The sequence below is a fragment of the Ambystoma mexicanum genome, chromosome 6q (genome assembly GCF_040938575.1).
Source record: "Ambystoma mexicanum isolate Mex_15411 chromosome 6q, UKY_AmexF1_1, whole genome shotgun sequence".
Classification (NCBI taxonomy): Eukaryota; Metazoa; Chordata; class Amphibia; order Caudata; family Ambystomatidae; genus Ambystoma; species Ambystoma mexicanum.
The window spans coordinates 1,264,630,395-1,264,654,493 of NC_090937.1; the positions used below are offsets into that span (position 1 = coordinate 1,264,630,395).

The 24,099-nt window shown below is 47.9% G+C and overlaps 1 protein-coding gene across 4 annotated transcripts in view; it reads left to right on the forward strand.

Annotated features, from left to right (window-relative positions):
- CCDC149 (coiled-coil domain containing 149) overlaps nt 1-24,099 on the forward strand; it is a 647,083-nt gene that overhangs the window by 141,645 nt on the left and 481,339 nt on the right. The gene's annotated exons all lie outside the window — the stretch shown is intronic.

A 24,099-nucleotide genomic window follows, 5' to 3' on the forward strand; every position in this document is an offset into this window, starting at 1 on the left:
GATGGGGGAGAGTCGTTATGTGTTGACATCATGTAGGCGGCTCCCTGTCACCAAATTCTCATCATTTGCATGGTGGAGTGCAAAAGTGCAGGGCAAAAGGTGGTATATACACGTTTATGCCGCCTTTCGCCCTGCACTTTTGCACTCCGCCATGCAAAGTAAGTAAACAAGCATGACGGGTAACTTTTACTTTGAATTGTGGGTTTAATTTAAACTGTGAACACTGATTACCTCGCATGTGGGGGGGGAGGGGGGTGTAATTGTAATTGTACACACATCCTGGTGTGCGGGCATGGCAGGCAGAGGGTACGATGGATTCCTATGGGGTCCACCAGATTTATGCTAATCTGGTGGACCCCATAGGCATCGGCAGCATCTGCGCTGTCATAAAAATCCATGCTGGTGCAAATGCTGGAGAATGTATATGGCGGATAGGAAGGAAGTGGAGGAAAGGCAAGTTGCGTTCTGCCTCTCCTCCCTGCCATACAAATGATTGACTATGAGCCATAATATGAAGGAATGTTGCAAAGGCCTTATGCAAGGCTTTTACGTCATTCATTTAAGTTAAATGCTCACAGAAAATGAGCCCGTCAGCATCACTTCTTCCTTGCATGTGCTGCTGTCCTCACCGCAAGGATGCCTTCTCCTCCTGCCCGCATGCCACCCTAGTTTTCCTCTCTGGTCTCTAATCAGTCCTTGTGCAAGTCGAGGATACTACGAGGTGGGGTGCAAATAGCAATAATGACCTCCTCCTCAGGCCGTATTGTGTTGTATCATCTGCTTTCCACCCACGTTAAACTTACTTGAGCTATTACTGTTTACCACCCGTCAACATTTGTGCAGTTTTCTTTGAATGAGGATTTTCTTGATTTATGCGTAAAAGGCGAGGTCAGTCTTTTATTTCACACTTGTCTGTTTTCCCTAACTTCGCTGCCATTCTGTAAGCTTTAGTAAGGTAAGTTCCTTTTCTAGTATCGTTATTCCGTGCTTATTCGACAGTTGAGGTGCTGTGCAAGTGGAGGTACTGTGCAAATGTCTGTCTCTACTGTCCTCTCAGAGACCCATCAGAAGATATTTTGCTTTCAGCATTATTATTTTCAGAATGGGTTTTGCTGTGCATTCAACATCCTGGAGTCTTGGCACTCTTTTGAGTGTTGCTGAGTGGCACATATCCTGGTGGTCTTCCAGCTGTGAAATGTGGAATGCATGTTGTTTTAAGCGTTATGTCCTCCTAGAAGGCAGTGTATGCCGTGGTGTTCAATTTATTACACCCCCCATGTTTTTTCATAGAGAAGAATGGGGCAGAAGCCAGCTACTGCACAAGGGGAAAAATGTGGGTTTACTTCTACACTCACAAATGTTGGTGGAACTCCTTTGTGCTTCTTGTTAAACATTTACTTTGCAGTTATTCAGTGGAGTCAAAGACCTATGGGGTATTAACCTTGAAGAACAGAAAACAGTGGTGGGTTGGTGAGGGTGTACGACTCGCCTAGAACCTCTGCATAGAGGCTACAGAATCCTTTGAAAGAATGGGCTTAGCACCACTCCTGACACGGTTGATTCATTCTTCTTTTTTCCCTCTCTGCAGAATTGATGTGACCTCTAATCCTCTCCTCTGAGTATCTATCTAGTGGACTTTCCTGCTGTACTAACACTCTCCCTTTGGGTGACAACATTGTACATTAAAGGAATTTATGTGATCACTGCGCAGCCTGTAACTGCACTGACGAAAATGTTGATGCCAATTATAGTGTGGCACAGTGATCAGATAGATCACTTTGGCCCACATGCCTTGCAATACTCCAGCCCACGCCCCTCTTACCTGTACTGCGGCACATTTCTGTGTGTGCCGCCGACTGTCCTGTATCCCTGCGGCGTCAGTTATGACAAAAGATATGTTTCAGGAGGGTACAGGTCCCTGTATGGCAGTGGTTCCACTACTGCTTTGAAACAAACGTGTATTATTGGAGTATAAAAAACAAGTAATACACAATAGATTTAATTACAAAAAAATATATTTTATTTTTATACAAACATTAAAAAGATTTTGTTTATATAATACGCACAACATACGAAAAGACAGTTTCTACAACAGGTGTTTATCTATATTGTTCCACTAATATTAAGTGCCAAGTGCTGCGCAAGAGTGATTTTAAGATTTAGCTTGCATCAATCATTCTACTCCGACTCATTCTCAATGATGCATACTTATTGATTCATACTAACACGTCCCAACATGTTTCTTCCCTCCACGTCTGATTGAAATTACATTAAGGGAAATTCCTCAGGGACTGGCAGTCTTATTTGTGCAAAGGGCAAACAAACTGCAGAAATTTATTTTAGAGGGCATTTATTTCACTTCTTATTAGAGATGGATGCGCTGTTAGGTTTTTATCCGTAATGTGGTCCACACTTCTATGGGATACCATGTCCTCACCTGAAACATAACGAATATTGGTATTATTGTACAATATGTTCTAAATTTTTTAATCTTTTTTTCACACAATTGGTCTGTGCTGTTAAATTTTAATTGCAATGATTTACTAAGCTTGAACTCTTAACAGGGAGTCACTCTGTCACACACATTAGGTCTTGTCTAAAGGGCCTCTTACCTAGGCGACAAGTCTCTAGTTTTTAGTTGCTAAATACAGAAAGTGGTTGCAAACCAGGACTAAAACTAACTTCAAATGCATCTTTCTAATATTGGTTTTGTCACAATTGATCTAAGGTTTCGTGGCTAACTTATTGTCTTATTTTAATAGGAATAAAGGTCTGTCACAACCCATTTACCTATTTGGTGTTGATTACTTGTCTTGACTGGGTATCTGAACTCAAAACTTCAATATACCATTTAAAAACAGCACTTTGTGGGAAACATACCCACAATTGTGGCTTGGCTGCTGTACACAGTGATGTATTGTTTATTTTTTAAATGAACTGCGATGCTACGAATGCCATCACGTCTTTGCTTCTGCTTCGAGTTAGGACAAAGTGTCCATCTCTGTGGCCAAATGTACAAACATGCACTTAGCGAATTTGAAATAAATGGCTTTTTACTTGACTCGCATTGGGGTCATTCGATTTTCACCTAGTTCAATTCGAAATACTGAATTTTAAATCCCTACCTACATTTCCATCTCGTGAGACGTCGACTTGAGCCTTTGTTCTAGCACAAGCCTTCGTTCGGCTTAGGTTAAGCAGGGCTTAGTTTTCACTTGCTTGTTGATATTTACTAGCGCAGCTTCATATCCTACGGCTGGATTGGGTCTGTGTTATATGAATCAAAGATTACAATTAATCACAGCCAGTTTTCAAATGGGATTGACACGTTTTCCAAAGGTGGGCACTGCCATGTTTGCTTACCGTTGTGTGCAGCGGTTACCCTTGTTGCGGCGTCTTTGCTTCTGATCGCAGAATGCCGACATTCCTTTGACGTCTATCGTTCCCGGCTCATTCCGTTTGTCAAAGGCTTGGAGCTTTTACTGTTTTGGGATGGTTCTATGTGGCTCATTTTCTGTGCCTGGCTAATGGTAGTTCTAGTCCTCTTTTTATCTTCATTAGCATATCATTTCTTTCTTTGATACTATTTCCCGATGGATAGTAAAAGGGGATTGCAAGAGTTAAATACCTGTGCCTCATTGTCAATTCAGTCCTCTTTGACTTTGTTAAAGGAACCGTCTTTGCTAAAAACTGCATGTCGACGTTTACTAAGAGACACAGTGAAACTAAGTTGCTGTCACCGATGTTATATTTTTCAAACTGTAATGTCATTACTATAGCACTACAGTGGAATTTAAGTGCCACACATTGGATTAGAATTACTTCACTTGAGGGCGCTAGAGGGCCACCCAAGATGGCCGCCAAGGCTTAAGCTCCCGCTCTGCCCGGGATTAATCCGTACAAATCCTGCTGTTCCCGGCTTGGCTCTCCACGACAAAGGGTGGTTCCCGGCTCCTAAACCTCTCATCTCCCATCTCTTCGAAGCTGGAAGAAAATCGGCCTTTCTAAACCCCTTAACGACCCACCTGGTGCTGAGGACCGCCATTTCACGCGCGCCGGCCATCTTGGTGCGCGAGCAGCCCCAGGAGAACATTCGATCCAGGAACCCCCCCGACGCCGAGGCTGTTCTAACATTCGCAGCCCAAGAGGAGACTCAAAGTGCAGAGGAAACTAGAAAGCCCCCCCCCCTACCAGGCGCCCGCCACGTCAGGAACCGGCCAGCGAATTGACGCTGGGGCGGGGCGCTGGCCATCGGCGCCGCACCGGCAGATCTGCTACATCAGACCCGGAGAAGCCCCCGGAGCCCCTCGGTGCGCGACCAGACCCCCCGCCCCGATTGGCGTAAACTGAGCACAGGACGAACTCCGGGGGAGCCACAGCACCGAAACTCCGACACAGCGGGAACGTATGCGGCCTGGGCGAAAGTGATTCGACGGTGGAAGCTGGAACAGACCCGCAGCGGGACCACAGATTGAGGTACAGATGGCAGGGCGCAGGGGTCTGTAAGGGGGAGAGATTGCAAGCATAAGCAAACACACCATGCCCCCGCAACCCCCAGCCACAAACCTTTCGCCAGCATTTGCCAACCCCTGCGGGGGACTCTGCGAGGCCTACGTTCGGTGGTAGGCCTTCGCTACTGGGAGAACTCGCACACTCAGCAAAGCAGGATGGGGAAGGCGGATAAACTGCAGAGGAAGCTGACTTTTGAAAACGGTGCGACTCCGAAAGCCACCCACTTACAAGACGAGAGTGAACCTACGCCTGGAGGCTCACTCTAAGCAACATCAGGGAGCAATCCGTCTGCAATAACAGAACTACTCTTGGAGCTAAAAGTGGGCATCGGCAGCTTAAACAGTAAAATGGACGACCTATCCTCCAAAGTAGACCTAATGCAACATAGCATCGATACCCACACAGAGCGATTTAACTGAGGTCGAACAGCGGGTCTCCGACCTGGACGACGGCGCGACCGCACTATCGAGCAAGGTAGCCAGACTTGAAAGCCAAATGACCACAGCCATGGCCAAGTGCGAGGACTTAGAAGGCCGCTCCACACGGAACAACATCCGAATCATTGGAGTAAGAGAACATGAACTCCAGACGAAAACGGAAGATTATGTTGAATCACTTTGCATCTCTCTCTTTGGCCGAGAAGCGTTCTCACATCTGTTTATGATGGAGAGAGCGCACAGGACTCCGTCCTCCAGACCAGCCCCTTGTGCCCCATCCAGACCCATAATTGCGAGATTACTAAATTACAGAGACCGGGACGCCATTCTCCGCCTGGCCACGGAGAAAGGAGAACGGCTCCATGTCGGGGACAAAATCCACTTCTACCCCGACTTCTAGGCCGCTGTCCAAGCACAGAGAAGAGCTTTCACCAACGTCAGGCAAAGACTTCGAGACAACCAGCTGGTTTACTCAATGCTGTTCCCGGCACGGCTCAGGGTACAACACAGCGGAAGATTCCATTTCTTCCAGTCCCCGGAAGAAGCCCACACGTTCCTAGACCAGAACGGTTGCCCAGATCAACACCCTCGTCAGCTCCGTCCCCAGAGAGAAAGAAACCCTAGGAATCCTCCATAAGAAACAGCACCCAGCAATCGCCACAGTCAGTCAGTAGGAGCCAACCGGAACTAGCGCAATATAGCTAACACGACAGGGCAGAGACGTTGGGGAAGCCCCAAGCGCCCCTAGCACAGCATCTGTTCCCACGTTCAAGTTGGGGGGGATCCCGACTGACAAGTTGGGGGTTGTCCGCGCTATGGGAAAAGTTTTAAAGTTATTAGTTTGGACACGCGCCATATGATCACGCCCGATCCCGACCCGTTCTCCTCCGCCCTGACAAGCCCACTACCGCTACAGAGCCTTCCACATCGAAGCCGCCGCATCATCCGGCATGAGTCCCAGTGCGCAACAAGTACAAACATGAGACCTGGGCTGGCCTCATCGCGGCAGGCTAAAGCGAATACAACGAGACGCAATCAACTCTTCAACCCGCCTCATTCAAGGTGTTAACATGGAACATACGAGGTGGTAACGTCCCGATCAAAACCAGAAAAATCCTGCAATACTTGAGAAGGCACGAGATCGACGTAACCATGCTTCAAGAAACACATCTACCCCCTGGGAAAGAACACCTCTGGGCCAGAAGCTGGGTCTGCCACAGGTACTTCTCTTCACATTCATCATACTCTAGAGGAGTCGCTATACTTATCCATAGGAGAACAAACTTCCGGCTAATCTACTCCGTAAAGGACACCGAAGGCAGAGCCATTCTAGTGAGTGGCACAGTAGCTGGCCAAAGTATAACCGTTGTCAACTCCTACGCTCCAAACACAGACGGCCCCGCCAATTTCAGCTGGGTACTAACACAGCTCTCCGCCGAGGCCCAGTCAACCATAATCTGGGGGGGGGCGATATGAATACAGTGCTCGACCCGGCGAAAGACAGATCGGGAACTACGCCACAGCCCATGTCCAAAGCCTGCTCTCAAATAAAAGGAATTTGCAGGGCATTCGATTTGAAGGATGCTTGGAGAGCAGTGAATGGAGAGTGGCAAGAATATACCTTTCATTCGGCAGTTCATAACAGGAGCTCCAGGATCGACTACTTTTTCATCTCTGCACGGGGTCTGCTGGTGAGCGACTCTTGCTGTATCCTCCCAAGAACGTTATCCGATCACTCCCCGATGAGCCTCAATCTCATCTCGGCCAATTCTAAATCCCCTTTACAGCCCTGGCGCTTCAAAAACAGATCCATGCGGGATGAGGTATTTGCAGGCGAGCTGAGAGAAGAAATGGCCAAGTTCCTGGAAGTGAACATAGGATCGGTCTCCTCCCCCGGCACAGTCTGGGAAACGCTGAAATGTTTCACTAGGGGGATCTGCCTCGCTAAGGAGAATGGTATTCTTAAGCTCATCGGGCGTGAGCTGGTAACCAGCGAAAGGGGCCTTAAGGACCTGGAACGACAAATCACAAGTACAGGCGACCCCAAAATAAAAGCGGCCTTGAAAGAGGAACTTCAGATCTTTAACAACACAGCGGAATGAGAATTAACATTTCTAGCCCGTAACAACCAAATCAGGCAACATGGTGGAGGCCGAAAACCCGGCGCCCTTCTGGCAAACCTGATAAGAGCAGATAACAAGCTTCCCCCTATAGAAGGCATTTGCTCCAAACAAGGTAAGATGATCCACACAGACGAAGGAATGGCTGAAGAATTCAGGCTCTTCTACCAAGACCTTTACATCACAAAGCATAACAGTGGCTCAAACTCTGTAGTGGAGTACCTCGAAGATACAGAGCTGTACTGGGTCGAGAGTCATCTGCGGGAACCACTCAAAAAATTGATCACGCCAGAGGTGATCATAGAAGTCATCAAGACCCTCCCGAACTCCAAAGCACCTGGACCAGATGGCCTAACAGGGGAATTTTATAAAACATTTGCGGTTACCCTTGCTCCCCTCCTGGCGGCAGTATATGAGGAGGCACTTGAAAATAAGACACTTCCCCATCCCTCTGTGCCGCTAACATCATCCTTTTACACAAACCCGGCAAGCCTCCATAAGACTGCGCGTCCTACCGTCCCATCTCCCTGCTTAACCTGGACAATAAAATTCTAGCAAAGATACTTGCGAACAGGCTGATGCCACTAATGCCCGCCTTGGTCCTCGCAGATCAGGCGGGGTTCATTCCGGGCCGCACCACGTCCTTTGGAATAAGAAGAATGTTCGGCTTTATAGCAGCACTAGATCCCGCTGAGCAGGCAGTCATTTTATTCGGTGGAGTGGCCCTTCCTGTTCAAAGTGCTTACCAGGATGGGACTAGGTGCCCGTTTCATCAAGCTAGTGTCCCTGCTCTACCCCAATCCACAAGCTAACATCATTGTGGGAACAGCGAATTCGGCCCCCGTGGAATTACAACGCGGAACAAGACCGGGTTGCCCACTTTCGGTGCTGATTTTTGCCCCAATAATGGAGCCCTTGGCGTCCAACCTCAGGGAACTGAGGCAACAGAGAGGACTTAACATAGGACCACACAAACTCATCACATCCCTATACGCAGATGACGTGGGGCTGTTTGTGTGCGACCCCGAAGAAAATCTAAATCCAGTAATGAGAGAAGTCATTAAATTCGGAGCAGCCTCAGGTTTAAAAATCAACCAGTCAAAATCCATCATATTCCCATTGACTCCATCGACCAGGGCGTTTGCAGACGACTTTCAGTTCACATGGAAAAGATCCAAGGTCCGGTACCTAGGGATTCAGTTGGCACTGACTCATCAAGAGGTGTTCCGGGACAATTACGAAGAAGTCACCAAATCCTTACAAGATAAAGTGGCACGATGGAAGTCTCTGCCATTGACTCTCTGGGGAAGAGCCTCCCTAGTCAAGATGGTGATACTACCGAAACTACTGTCCTTATTCACGAACATTCCCATACTACTGCCACAATCGTATCTGAAAAGATTGAAAAGCTTGGTTCTTGAATTAATATGGACGGGTAAGACGGCCAGAGTGGCGCACTCAACACTGTCTTCCGGTGACGAGCGGGGTACTAGCCCTTCCAGATCTGGAGAAATACTTCTGGGCGGCATAAGCACAGTTCCTCAGTCATTGGTACGCCACACAACCAGTCAGTCCCCACGTGCAAGTGGAACGAGCTCTGGCGACACCCAACCTGTGAGTGCTGTTGTATTCGGCCTTACACCGGTCCCCAATAACACCATGAATGTGATGCTCGCAACGTACAAGATTTGGAAAACGCTCGCCCAAAAATATGGAGTGCAAATGCGGTACTCTCCCCTTCTTCCTGCGAAATTTATACCAGGGGTGCCGCTGACATCCGAGAAAGTTTACCACCAATGGGTTGAAAAGCTCCACATAAACTCCCTGGGAGATTTCTTCATTGAGGACAGTTTCAGAACCCCGCAACAGGCCAGACAGAGGGGCGGCAATACCGCACTTGACACTTTCATCTATTTTAGGACTCGATACACTTTGCAAGCAAGCCTACCTGACTTCCCAAAGCAACCACAGACCTGGCAGTTACTCCATAACACAATACAAGGGATAAAGCAGACTGGAATCGCAGATCTACAAATCTATTATCACCGACACAACCACCAGCGACTGGCGTGCAAAAACCAGATGGGAAAAGTCCCTACGTACATGAAGACTGGATCTTCATTCTGAGACAAATGCAGAAGATAGCTCTCAACTCCCGCTTTAAGCTAATCCATTTTAATTTCCTTCACCAAACCTACTACACACCAGCGAAAGCAAACAAACAACATCCTGAGGCTTCTGCAAAATGTGAAAGATGTGGTTCACCCTCGGCAGACTTTGTGCACCTCGCATGGGACTGCCCCAAACTGTCCCTATTCTGGAGCCAAGTTATGGAGACAACAGCCACGATTGTGGGAGAAACCGTGCAGCCCGCTCAGACAGCAGCCCTGCTTGGTATGACGAGGCTCATGTCAGCACCAATAAGAAATCTGGCTGGCCTGCTGTTGTCTCTTGCTCGGAGGCGGATTGCCATGGCCTGGGGGTGTGGTTCCCCCCCCTCGGTCGCCGCTTGGCGTAAGGACATTCTGTACTGCCAAGATGTTGAAACAGACTTCATTAAGCTGTTGCCCCTCCATGCCCGCCCGCCAGACATCTGGGGCCCTCTGGTAACTTTTCTGATGAATGAAGCAGAGGATGCCCCGTCCCCCCCAGAAATCGACGGTTGGAAGAGGAGGCCATATTCGGCAATCTATTTAGCTTAATACCTCCAGCCCATTGAGACTTTGAACTGGGGCGTTGCAATACTTAACACTATGTGCACTGAACTTCGGAGCGGGATGTCGGGAGGTTGGGGGGGGATCTGTGGGACTTGGCGCAAGTTAAACTCACCCTAATGTGGGTGTGTAGTTGTACTGTGTTGGCAAAACAAGTTAAAAATAAAGGTTTTTGAAAAAAAGAATTACTTCACTTAGCATCCATTAAGCACAGACATGCCTCTAATTCTAGCACAGGGATCCATGCGTGGTGAGTGCAAACCTCTTAGTACCGAGACTTCACATAGCGATTTGTTCCATATTTTCTTTTTGGACTTAATTAACTAGCCATTCTAGTTTTTCGTTTAGGCCTAGGACCTCTGCATAGAGGCTACAGAACCCTTTCAAAGAATGGGTTGAGCACCACTCCTGACACTGTTGATTCATTCTTCTTCTACTTTCCCTCTCTGCAGAATTTGTGTGACCTCTAATCCTGCACTGGAATTCTCCTCTGAGTATCTATCTAGTGGACGTTCCTGCTGTACTAACCCTCTCCCTTTGGGTGACAACATTGTACATTAAAGGAATCTATGTTATCACTGCGCCGCCCGTAACTGCGTCGACAAAAATGTCAGCATGAAGAGCTGCAACAGTGAGGATGCACGAGAGTGGGAGGTGAGCAGACTTCTAACGCAGTAGCGTGCGTGGCTCATGAATATGAGCGCCTAGGGATGGGCAGCCGACAGGAAATGGAACATCCAGAAGCTCGCGCGGTTGAGACTCTTATGGTGCACGCGCAACTGTCAACAGAGAGGTTGGAGTTGTTTGTACTCCGTTTTCTGTCTTTCATCTGGGTCCTACGTTTGCGTGTTTTAGCCTCATCTTAATGAAACCTGGGCAGAACTGCAGCCTCTCATCTCAAGCTGTCAAACCTGTTATATAAAGTGGTACACCTGCCGTTTCTTTCCTTAAGCAAGAAAGCATACCCAAGCTATCGTTTGCTTGTTGTATTAAGAGTATACTCTTAAACGTCGGAAGCTTGGGACATGTGGTAGCTGACGCAGATTAGTTAACAGACACAATTTGATACTTACCCATGTTAATAGTATCACGCTCTTTTTTTAAAATTGAGAGAACCGAATTATGTCCTGTGTTGCAAGATGGTGACCTTCAATAGAGCATCACGTCACCATGTAGTGTCAGTAATACAGCACAAAACTGTTTCAGCAAAGAGCTAGTAGTATCAGTGGTTATTTTTATACGAGAAAGAAGGATCTGTTTTTTTTAAAAACAGTTTTTATTGATTTTATTACAACAACCAACACAAACCAAAGAAACAGTGTTCATTTCAATGTTAATGCACATCATTCTATCTTATCCACTGTGTTTCCCCTTTTCCCTCCCTCCCCTCAAGCCTATTCCTCTTCTTATATCGTTTCTTCGTCCTGTGTTAGGATTCCTGTATAGATTACTCCCAGTGGGTCCTGGTCGCCAGCCCCATCATTTGCGTGCCCAAATAATTCTGCAATTAATTGTTTCCAAGCCACAAGGGTTCCTGCCTCCTCTTCCCCCCCCAGCACTACTCGCCGCTTGCCATACTGTTTCCGCCTCTGCCCATTTTTGTAAATCCTTCCACCACGTTTCTATTCTTGGTCTGTGTCATGCCTTTGCCAATACATACACCAGGTCTTTCAGTTTGCTCACATGCTTCAGCTTATGTGGTCTAGGGAACCCTCCCAGTAAACAGGCCCACGCCGTATCTATCTCTACTTTAATCCCTTTGTCCTCCATCCTGTGTGCTACTTCACCCCAAAAGCATTCAATTTCTGGGCATGACCAAAACATGTGCACCATTCCAGCATTTTCCTCATTACATTTGGGGAATGCTTGCGTCCTGCATTTTTGAACTGAGCTATCCTTAGCGGCGTCATATACGCCCTATGGGTGATGTATAATTGTATTTGCTGTAGCCTAGTATTCCTAGACACTTTTTTGTGATACAGTTGAACACGCTCCCACATCTCATCACTCATTGGGGCCCCTACTTCTCCTTCCCAATCTCGTCTGAGTTGTAACACTTCCTTCCCCACCTTGGTCATAATAAGCTCATAGAGCCTTGATATTTCATGGCCCCCTTCTGCTATATCGTATATTGAGTCTATGGTGGTGTCAGGCTCACTCGAAAACGTTTCTTCTGACCACGTCTCTTTGATCCGCTGCACCACCCCATGATACGTAATATACTGTACTGCATTAACCCTTGTTTCTTCCACCAGCCCCTCCAAATCCCTTATTTTCCCTTCCTGCCATATATCTCCCAACGTCGCTACCCCCACTGACTCTCAATGCCTCCTGATCATCAACCTTAACTGTGTTTCTTTTCCCGCTAAGGCCACCACTGGAGCCTGCAGGGAGCATGGGTAAGAATCCTCCATCATTTTGCAAGCACTTCGCCATATCTCCCACCCAAGTACCATCATCCTCGGACGCCCCTCCATGTCTGCTTTAGGTAACCACATCATCTCATTCAGAAAGAACAGGGCGCAATCTTGTTAGAACAACCTAGTCTCCGAGGTCAGTTCCTCAGAAAGCCATTTAGCTACATATTGGAGTAGGCCTGATATCTAATAGATCTCATAATTTCTAAGTTTTATGCCTCCCCTCTCGTACAAGTTTTGCAATTTCCAGAGGGCCATCCTATTCCTTGTCCCCTGACAAAGGAAGTCCCTACATATACTGTCCAACCTAGCAAAGAGTCGCTTAGATATGAAGTATGGGATATTCACAAAATAATGCAACAGCCTTGGCAGAACTAACATTTTAAGCATTGCCCCTCTACCCATCATTGCCAAGGGGAGTTTCACCCAAAATCTCATACTGTTTTCTATTTTCCGTACAGCCTTCTCAGTATTGTGCTGGTATTCTGCTTCCACCGTATGATATATATCTATCCCCAGGTATCGAAACGTGTTGACCTCCCATGGTATCTGGAGGATTGGTAATTGCTCCAGTGGGATTCCTTTATACCTCCCCAATGGAAACGCACAGGACTTTTTGGGGTTCACTGCTATTCCTGAGAGCCCTGCAAATCGATCCAGCACTTCCAGGACATATTGTACGTTTTCTTCTGGGTAGCGCAGGTACAACAACATGTCATCCGCATATAAAGAAATTAAATGTGATTCCCCTTTAATAATAATACCTATTGTGTCATTTTGCTGCCTCAAATATATTGCTAGGGGCTCCAAGGCCAGTATATATAGCATAGGGGACCACAGGCAACCCTGTCTGGTACCTCTACCAAGCTGCCACCTCTCTGATATAACTGACCCTGTCTTCACTCTGGCTAGCGGTTCGCTGTATAGCAATTTGCCCCATCTTAGATACCCCGGCCCTATTCCATAGTTTGTTAATTCCGCCAAAAACCATGGCCATTTGACTGAGTCAAAGGCCTTAATTGCATCCAGTGACACAATTGCCATTTCGTTTGTCTCGTCATTAGCATTCTCAATGACTCGATGGAGTCGCCCAAGATTATTAGATATGTTCCTATTAGGGACATAACCTGTTTGATCAGGGTGTATCAATTTAGTAATGACTCTTCTCATTCTATTTGCCAAGACCGCCGTTAATATCTTGCTATCCTGGTTCATTATCGACAGGGGTCTATAGGATCTGCACTCCCCAGCAGGCTTATTGGGTTTGGGGAGCAGTATTATTATCGCTTCTCAGGGATTCTGGTAGTTTCCCGGCTTCATATGCCTCATTGAGCATTTCCAGAAGTGGTGGGAGTACCTCATTCCTATACATCTTATAAAATTCACTTGGGAGTCCATCCGCCCCTGGGGTCTTACAAGTGAGTAACTGCCTCACCACCTCTTCCAATTCCTCCAGGGTAATTGGTGCGTCCAACTCCTCTCGTTCTTCCGCATCAATCTGCAGCAATCCTATAGCCTCTAAAGTGTCTCTTATTGCATTATTGTTACATTCCTCCACGTCCCCATATAGGACATGGTAATATTTTGTAAATTCTAGATTCACATCCTCCTGAGTGTCTGCTATACTTCCATTTTCTCTCACCATCGTTCTGATTACTGGTCTGGGAGTCTCACTTTTGTATAACCATTCCAAAACTCTCCCTGGTTTATCTCCCCCTGCATGCTGTCTCTCTATGTGTTTATTATATTTCTGGTTGCAGAGCCTTTCCCAATATCCCATACATTTCTGTAGTAACCTAAGTATTGCTTTGTTGCCATCTTTGGTGCCATCTCCCTCTTTCACTGCTTTTTCCAGCTCCCTTTCCGCTTCTTGTAGGTCCGCTACAATCCCTCCTTCTAGCCCATTGGATTTAGCTATTGCTATCCCCCTCATCACTACTTTAAAGGGCTCCCAGAAAACACCGGCCGACTCCACACTACCTGTGTTAGTCTCAAAATAACTTATTATTTCTTCTCTCATGTCTTCTCTGAAAGTGTCATCTTTGAGCGCTTCCGCCCTGAGACGCCATGTCGGTATTTTTGCTCTTGGGGATCGATACTGCCACGTCAGCATAAACGGTGAATGGTCCGACAGGACCCTCGCCTTATATTCTATTTGCGTTATTTCCGTCATCAGCGCCTGCATGACAAACACATAATCTAATCTGGTGTGTAGATTTTGGGGGGCTGAATAATGCGAGTATTGTCGCTCCAGTGGATAGTGTAGACTCCATGAGTCCTCCAGCCCGAAATCTGTTATCAAGGATTGGAGTACCCTGGCTGCTGGGGTTGGTCTGTCCACTTTGGAGTCTGATCTGTCTATTTTCGGGTCCATTACAGTTAAAATCTCCCCCCAAATCACTGCCCCTCCTAGGCCTGCGCTGAGTTTACTATATAGGGTTCTGAAGTATGCCGCCCTATCCTGATTTGGGGCATAGGTGTTTATCACACATATCTCCTTGTTTTCCACCAATGCTTTTAATATTACCATCCGCCCAACTGCTTCCACTGTAGATTGCAATATCTGAAACGGTACATGCGGCGCCACCCATGTGATCACCCCCTAGCATACGCTGAATATGTTGCCCCCACTACAGTCCCTCTCCACTTCTTCCGTACCACCTCCAGCTTTTCTTGCGTTAGGTGGATCTATGTCTATTTTCTGCCGTTGCAGATACATCATAATCTTATTTCTTTTTAAATAACTATTGAGCCTTCTCACGTTCCAGGTGACTACTTTGAGGTCTCCCATTGCACTTCTAGGTATCTCCCCTCCCTCCCAGAGTTCCCACCAGTGCTGTCCAGTTTTTAAATCCTTTGTTTTTTCCCCTTGTAGGCTTGATCCCCAATACAAACATCTCCCAACAAACTACAAACACATCAAACACCTGAACCTCCCGCCCTCCCACCTCCCTGCACTGCCCCAACACTACCCTTCCCAACTGTCGCCCAGCTCCATCCCTGGATCTCAGGCACCCCCGCATCTAGCTCTTTCTGGCTATAGCCTGTACTCGCGGCACCGCAGGGTGCCCCGCCGTAATGGCTGTTCTACTACTATTTCTGGGGGGTAGGTTGTCTACATCCTGCTGCTCCAACTTACTTCAAAGTCGCCGCACTTAGCATTATCTGTTCTCAGTATGACAGTCTACTCCAGATCTCCCTCCCTCCCGCCTTGCCATTATGCTTACTGTGTCCCCTTCATTTGTCATGCTTCTCGCGGGCTTGCTCTTCATCTTGGTCCAAGCAGCCCTGCATGTCCAGCCACGCCGTCGCATCCTCTCGGGTGTCAAAAAAAAGAGCCCTACTTTTATGCAGGACTTTCAGCTTTGCAGGGTGCAGTAGCATACACTTGATCCCTGCTGTACGCAGCCTCCTCTTGACATGCTACATAGCTGTAACGCTGTCTTTGCACCAGCAGGGTATAATCCGGGTATGCTGTGATATTAGCAGCTGCTCTTGTTATCGTCCCTCCTTTGCGAAAGTACTCCAGGATCTTCTCTCAGTCTTTGTAATTCAAAATCTTTGCTATTATTGCTCTCCGGGGGGCCCCAGGTTGCGGTTTCCTCATCAAGCCCTGTGCGCTCGCTCCACCGTAAATCCCTGTGAGAACTGTTCGGCCCCTATTTCTTGCAGGATCATATTTTCCACATAGTCCGTTGGGTCTTGGCCTTCTTAACCTTCTGGCAGGCCGACCACGCATGTTGTTCCGTCTAGCTGTCCCCTCAGCCTCCTCTGCTCGGCTCTTGATATTGGCCACTTGTTGTTTTAGTACATGCACCTCCTTTGTATTGCATGCCCCAGTTTCTGTGTTGGTTTTAACTGCACTCTCCAGACCACTTGTTCTTTCAGCCAGCGACCGAATATCTTGTCTCAGCAGGTGACTTCTATCCCCACTGCATCTATTTTGGCTTCTAGGGCCGTTCTTAAGTCCGCCATTGCTGTTCCCCATGAGGCACTTAGCTCCGAGATGGCTGCAAGGACCTGGCTGTTCTCTTTTACTGGGGTACCCTCCATGGACGCTGCTCCCGCGTTTTGTGCCGGGGCAGTGGGGACCTGCTGTGTCTTGGCAAAGGCATCCATCATGGGTTGCTTGCTCTTCGCTTTGGCCCCTCTTGCCGACATTGCACCACTCTGTGTGCGTACCACGTTCCAGCCGCTTTTTGCACACAAGTTCTATTTCTGAGGTGTCCATGGCATCTACAGGGTAGTTGGCATGTAAAGATGTTGACTTCTTGGGATACCATAACCATTAGTCCATACTATGCCATGTGCCGGATGGGTTATGTCCCCCCACGTATGCAGCCGTTGTAATGTATCCCAGTGTGCCCTCTCTGGCTCCTAACGGGGCCTTTTGTGCCAATATGTTTCATGATGCGTGGGCCTCGTTGGCACTCTCCTCCGGCGCCCCTCACCCCGTGATCTGGGCGCCCCAGGGCGTGCAGAGTATGCTGGCCCCCAGTGTCCTCCACTTTGCGTGATAGCTCTTATTTATTTTCGTGCCATCTGTGTGTTGCACTGTGTGGCTTGCACCAGTTGTACCTGCTTTCCAAGGCTGTCCACTTATGAACCTTGCAAATATCCATTATACCTGAGTAGTGTCCTTCGCCCCCGTTTACATGCATGGAGATAAATCCGTTTTGTCTTGCGAGGAGACTGCTGCTGGCAACTGCTCCTCAGCCTGCAGTACTTTTCTGCCTGATACTGTCCCATGAAGACACAAAGTATCCAATGCTTTCCAGTCAGCCTGTTATTCTCGTGCACACGAGGCGTTCACACGCTCACTCGGGTTTCGGGCTTATAGTGCGGGCCCGGCTATTCTCTGCCACAGCAGTCTCACAAGCCGGTTCTCTGTTCCTCTGGCTCCTACGTCCCCTGCTCCTCACCGCGGGGGGAAGAAAGTCGGTACCGCTGATCGTCCCGGACGAGCGCCTGATCTATGCGCCGCCGGGTCCTTCACTTCACCAAGACTCGAGTGCTAATGGTCCCAGGTTCTGGGCATCCGTTACGGGGCCGCGCGCTGCTCTTCTCTCATCAGGGCACCGCAGGCTGCTGCCCTCAAGCCGCTGTCGGGCTGCTCATCCATAGCATTTCGGGCAGTGGCACTCGCTCGCCAAGTAATCCTTTGTTCATTCACGCCGCCATTTTTTTGTTTTTCGTTTTGCCGCGCCGGCTCCCGATACAAAGTAGCACATCTCCTGCTACCTTATCTCGAGCAGTCTGTCGATCCACTCATTCTGTGCCTGAACCGCTCCCACGCCTATCAATGTGCTCTGAGGTTGGAATATTCTGCTGAAACTTGCGTTTTTTCTTCGGATTGATTTGTCGGATCATGGAGCTCACAGATAGTGCAGCCTACTCCATGGCTGCTTAGCCACTCCCCCCAAGGATCTGTTAATGGTTATTGCTCACTGTTGAGTTGCCAGGGGACTGGCAACAGTGGTGCAGTGACTGGGCACAACATAGTTTGGGACCAGCACCTGGCCCCCCGGGCTAGTGGACCTGGGGCTGCAAAGATAGGCAGTGATCCAGTTAGCAGAACGCTGGGGAGGCCAGCATTCATTGAGCAAGGCCATATGGTGGAGGCCCTGTGCCTGGGACGCGGCTCTGGCACTGCGCCGAAGAACACACTACAGGCAGGAGTCTGGTGACATTGGAGGCATCACGTGGTGTAGGTTGTGTGTGTCTGACACGTGAACCAGCACGAGCCCAGGAGGAGTTTAAGTCACAACATCCCATGCCAGGGGTATAAAATAAACGACGACCAAGTAATGATAACATGACATGTTACTGTGTCCACTTTAAGCATAGAGGGCTATGCAGGATGACCGTTTAGTGCACACATCATGGACATTCTTGATCACCGACACCATAGACAATATTTATTTTATTTGTTTATAGCGCACCTAAAGCCTGCGGGCATCAGGGCACGAGGAGCATGTAAACACGATGAGACATCAAGGAGATAAGAAAAGGGAACTAAGTGCAGAGAGGGAGGCGGCCTTGTTTGAATAACTGGTTTTAAGGATTTCCTAAAAGTTCTTAGTTACAGTTCCCCTGACACAGTGGTGTATGAGTGAGTTCCAATGTTTTGCCGATTTGACCAGGATAGACCTTCTCAGGCCATTAGCGGGCTTGAACTTTTGGCATGTGATCTGCTTCCTATTTGAAGACCCAGCATTCTTGAAGGCCGGTACTGTGGGAGTAGTGCTTTCGATACTCTGGGGTGGCTCCCTTCACACATTTGTGGACCAGCTTGCTGACTTTAAAGTCAATGCGTTCCTATACACACATCAGGAGTGCTATGACAACATGACATATTACTGTGCCCACTTTAAGCATGCAGAGACAGGCAGGGCAACATCTTCATACACCACATGGCTCATCGGTCCATTTGGAGCCTTCAGGCATTTATTATTGGCTTTTTGCTTTATTAGTTAATTGTCTTAGTGGTGGGGCAGGAAAAGCTGTAGCCAGGTACACCGGGGGCCACATCTACTGCCTGGCGCGCTGGCGGTGAGTGTCCGTAGTCGGGGAAGCTGGTAGCTGTTGTGCCGTGTCCGTAGGCTGCCAGACATGGTTAGGGTGTTTGTGATCCCCCACAACACTTGTGATGACCCTGGCCGCACAAGCATTTCCCTAAGGGAAAGCCACCCCAGGTGTGGGTTAGCTTGGTAGGGACTGGGACGACAGGTGGCCGTGGTCGAGTCTGCACCGTTATGTCTGGTTTTATTTTGGTCCCTATGCGGGAAACAATTATTGGATTGCGGTTGCAGAAGCCGCGCTTTTTCTTTTCCCCCTCTCCCAGGCGGGAGTCGTGGTGACGAGACATCTGCAAGGGTCAGGGCAGCAACGTTTCCTTCCCCCAGGCAGGAGTTATTCATACATCAATGCAGCAGCACGCTGCTTCCACCCGCCTCCAGTCTGAAGTTTTATTTTACTCACTGTGGCAGTGGCAGCATGCAGTGTCTTTCTCACAAGTGGGAAATCTTACAATTGAGGTGGTTGGACAGTGGAGACCGCCGCTGCCCTCCCCAGCCAGGAGTTCTTCAGGGGTTATCCTTATGGAGATCACTGCATTGGGGAAACCTGTAGGTGGCACGTCTGGGCCGTGCCATAACGTTTCCCCCCAAGGTGGAGTTTCTCATTGCCGAGCCCATCGAAGCCGGACTGCAGTGAGCTGATGGCACCTGTGCAGTGTGCCATGCCGGGGAGACCGGCGGATCCTTTCCTTGCCCGGGATACCGGTGGACCATTTGGTCGGATGTTAGGGAGACCGACGTCTAGGAGGGCTTGGTAACCTCATTGCTGCTCGAGCTCCTCCAGGAGCGAGCTTGAACAGGGCTGGGGAGACCAGCATCCTGGCAGGGGCCAGGCCCTGTCCCCTTGACCGTGCGTGAACTTCCCCTTTGGGAGTGAGCTTGGCCATGATCGTAGCAAGGCGTGGGCAGGTCAAGCCCCTTTTGGTTTGGGATCAGCGAGGAGCTGCATCCCACCTTTGTCACCAGTTGTAGAGTTGCCGAGGGACCGGCAACAGCGGTGCAGTGACTGGACACGGCCTAGTTTAGGGCCCGTTCCTGGCCCCGGGCTATGTTCCGCTCACCTGGACCCCACAGGGGTGTCGATCGGACCTGGACAGCTGCGGTCTCCTTCAACGTGATGTGTAGTGCAGAGATGACTGTCTGGACTGGCCCACCTAGTCTTGTCTGCTGGACCCGAAGAAGTATTTTCCTGCAAGTGGAGACAGGGATTAACCACCTGTGGGTTTTAGTGATGGCCTCCCAACTGTTCTCGCTCTCCCCCACTAATCACCTCCGAAATCCCCTTAGTAACCTCACCTTATGTTCGTAAAAGATGAGCTCTCCATCCTGCGTGTCTTGCAGGGGTGCGTAGATACCAGTTACTTCACTGGTTTGAAGACATTGGGAGAGTTCCGGTAAGTATTGACTCTGAAGTCCCTGGCGGGATTGGTAAGTATCAAGTTCAAAGAGTTCAATGTGCCCGATGTTCACTCTTGTCCCCTTCCTTCCTTAAGTTGCAACTGGGTTCGTGAGAAGAAGGTCTTGTAGCTGCTGCCGGCGTTCAGGTAAGAGTCTGTGTTACCCAACCCTGTCTGGTAACTATTGCATGCGTTAACATGTTGTTTTTCTCCCTCTTTACAGATGCAGCATATGAAAATGTGGAGAGTTATGGAATAATACCGCCGGTGGTAAATCAGGTAAGTCTATGGTGGTAAGAGGTTGTATTTGTTGATTCCCTTGGCTCACCTTGTTTTTTTCTTGTGTCCACTAGGTGCCGGATTACGGCGAAGAAATGATGGAGACAGTGCCGGATCGAAAGATGCTGTGAGAACTGGTGAGTATGGCGCCGTGCTGGAGCTGGGGAAGCGAGCGTGCAGGGCTGATGTACTTTCCAGGTCCGGAGATTAAATGGTTCCGGAATTAGGTGAGGAATTTGAAATAAGTTTGTTTTCTAACCTTGTCCTTTTCTTCTTCTTTATTCTAGGAGCTATGGATTTGAGGCGGGTGTGGCAGAAGACTGGATGCTGGCTGCAGGCACGGTGAGCGTCATGCTGCTGGATGCAGAATAACGTGAAGCAATGTGCTGCTGTTCGGGTGTGGTTTAAATAGCCTCCAAAGTAGTTCCAGGTAAGAAGTTCCCTAGAGCCACGCCCGAGTAAAAAATAGTCCCTGTAACAAAATAGTCCCATCCAGGCCTCATGTAGGCTTGGACTCTTTTGCAGCATGGTCTGCATCAGGTAAGTAAAGTCTATGAGCCTGGCGCCTGTGGCGCCAGGGCTGATTTCTATGATGAGCCTGGCGCCTAAGGTGCCAGGACTGAACCCAGACAGCCCCTAGCCGGGGCTGCTGAGGTTTAAACAAATGTCTGGATGCCTGCTCCCGGAGCTGAGGGCCTTGGTCCTGATGTCCGGGGGTAGGCATCATGACAGGCTAGTGGACCTGGGCAGCAAGGATAGCCGTTGAGCCAGTTGGCGGAATGCCGGAGATGCCGGCATTCAGTGAGCAGGGACATATGGTGGAGGCCCTCTGCCTGTAACGCGGCGCTGGCATTGTGCTGTAGAGCACACAACATGCAGGAGTCGGGTGACATTGATTAGCGAGCAGGAAGCCGCTCAACCCTTTTATTGGGGGCATCACGTGGTGTAGGCCGCGTTTGTCTGATACCTGAACCAGCACAAGCCCAGTAGGGGCTTAAGTCACAACACTCACTTTCAGTGATGCCACAAGGCTACTTGAGTTACATCTTAATAATATTCGTGTATAGTGTTTCATGCCTAATACCTCCGCCTTACATTTTTTGTCACCACTAAGGGGAAAGAGCATTTCTCTTACGTCTTATGTAAATCTACCTACAGGACTAGTGTGATTTTCATGAATTTGCAAGGCCTTCTTTATATATAAAGTGTCACCCTTCATTTGTCTGAAAAAAGAAACGTAGCAAAGGTTGCCAACCCACACTGATCTCTGCTCCGGGTCAACTATCATCAGCGGCAGCCCTACAGATCAGGTGTATCGGTTGCTTTTACTCCCTACAAATTGGCAAATACTCCCATAAAAATAGGGAGTAAAAATACTCCCAACATAGAATAAGAAAAAGATATGTAGAATCTTATGCCCCTGCTTTCACCCTTGCAGCTACACGGGTATGTTGAGACCAGTAGTGCATTTAGTACCACAGGAAGAAACTACTATTTTAACTGCCTGATTGCAAGAACTAAATATGTATCTTTTAATGCGCATGAATACCTAGATGCAAAGAAATAAATATTACAAAAATATTTGTTTTTCAGTTAAAACATATTTTTACTCTTTTAAAATACTCTCATTGAGAATTGGACTTACATTTGTACTCCTTAAAAAATCATTTTACTCCCAACTTTAAAAAATGTGGTGTAAAATACTCCCAACAGCCAGTCCATCTAAGCCATTTGTTGTAAGATTCTTGTCTTGCAGCGCTGCAACACATGGAATGCCTAATCTCCCGAACGGAAGACCCTTTAAATTGTTAGACATCATATTCAAACCAGTAGTAAATGGCTATTGCCAAATTCTCTTTACTTACCCAAACCTCCTCCTCATACCATACATGCTATATTTGGAGCAGCAGAGTGTAGATTGTAGATTGTTTTTCAGTTCATAGACGATACGAAAAACCAGCAATGAGATGTCTGTACATTTTTAACATGTACAATACTGCTGACCCGATTTCTCGCACCTGAAACAGAATTATCAGTAATATGATGGTGTATCTAATGAGCTACCAAGGGCTTGCACAATGTAATAACACCCCCTTGACTTCCACATTTCTAGTTGCTGCGCGGGTCTGAAGCACTGCATCATTGCAACAAAGTTAGTTGCACACATATTTTACATTAAAGGAAGTTTGTAAGGTACAGTTGGCACTGCCAGAACTCAAACATCCAACATACACATTTAATAGAGATTTCAGCAACTTGTCTTTAACTACAGTCTCTGTTCTGGACAATTGAGGCCTTTCCCAGGAATTCATCTTATACTGATTTGCTATTCAGTAACTCAACCTGAACTCTCTAATTTACTGAAGTGCTGAGACCCTTGTCAACATGTATTTGTTATCCCCGGTTCTTTCCTGAATCCATAACCGGGTTCGAAATTGAGGGAAGCTGTGAGCTATTTAGTTCTTGCTTGTAGCCTAGAAGAGCCTAGTTAGCTTGACACCAAGAGCTATCAAGAGTTAATTTTGGCTCCCCTGGTCAACTGATGCCGAACAAACACACCAATGTGAATTCAACTCTGTGCGCTTTGGACAATCTATAAATAAACATTAAGACATATCTATACGACATTTAAAGCATAAGAGGTTATTCATAATGAACAAAGTGATAGGCTGCATGTTATGTGAAAGACTAGCGCCTCGGTCTCCAGTGGTAGGACCCGGTCACCTGTTAGTGATGGATACTTAGGAGCCACTTTTATCTCCTGCTTATCCAATCTTAATTTTGATCCCTGCCATAGGACTATAATGTACCCTTTCAGGGTTCAGCTCCATGTAGGGATTGAACTGCTATGCCCTGAGGCTCAAAGCCCAATCCTCTAACTACTGTGCTTGAAAGGTTTCCTCAAATGGCAGCCAAATAATGCCTTATTTTGCACCAGTTACGGTAACAGTCTGTGGCCCACTGGCCATGACCAGAGACTGCACGCAGCCTATGGTTGTATCCCTTATTCTCTCTAGTAGTTAACCATTTGCCACTCGCCCCTGCCACTTTACAACAATCAAGATGCAAGACTGTAACCCACTGGTCACTTTCACCAATTACATTAAATAACTGTGGCTGACTGACCATGGTCTACAGCCGTGATCCATATCCCCTTTAGTAGTAAATACTGATGTTTCACTGGCCATGGCCTTTGGCCTCTGCCACTTTGCACCAGTTAGGGTGAAAAACCGTAACCCGGGTATTCCGTCCACGGGTCAGTGCCCCCTACCCTTTTTTATTACGTCCTCTTTGATCCCTGCTAGATTTATTTTATCTCTGTATGTGCACCCCTCCTTTTTTTGGTCCCCCACATCTCCCCTTACAGTCAAAGTGCCCCCTGGCACGCTTCTGATATAATGTTTCCTCTGTTTCGTCCCACAATGCATGATCAGACCACTGCACTACAATAGCTAATATAATAAATATTTGAATGCAACTTCCTAAAATGTCCGTTTCAGGTATACATGTAATCAACACCACAGACCCTCCAAGGTCTGAGAGCAGCAAGGTTTTTTGAAACCTAGACACCTTTAGCCATGGGTGGCTAAAAGATCAAGAGAACAGTTTGCCGAGAAGTCCCTTCCTCTAAACAAAAAAGGGACC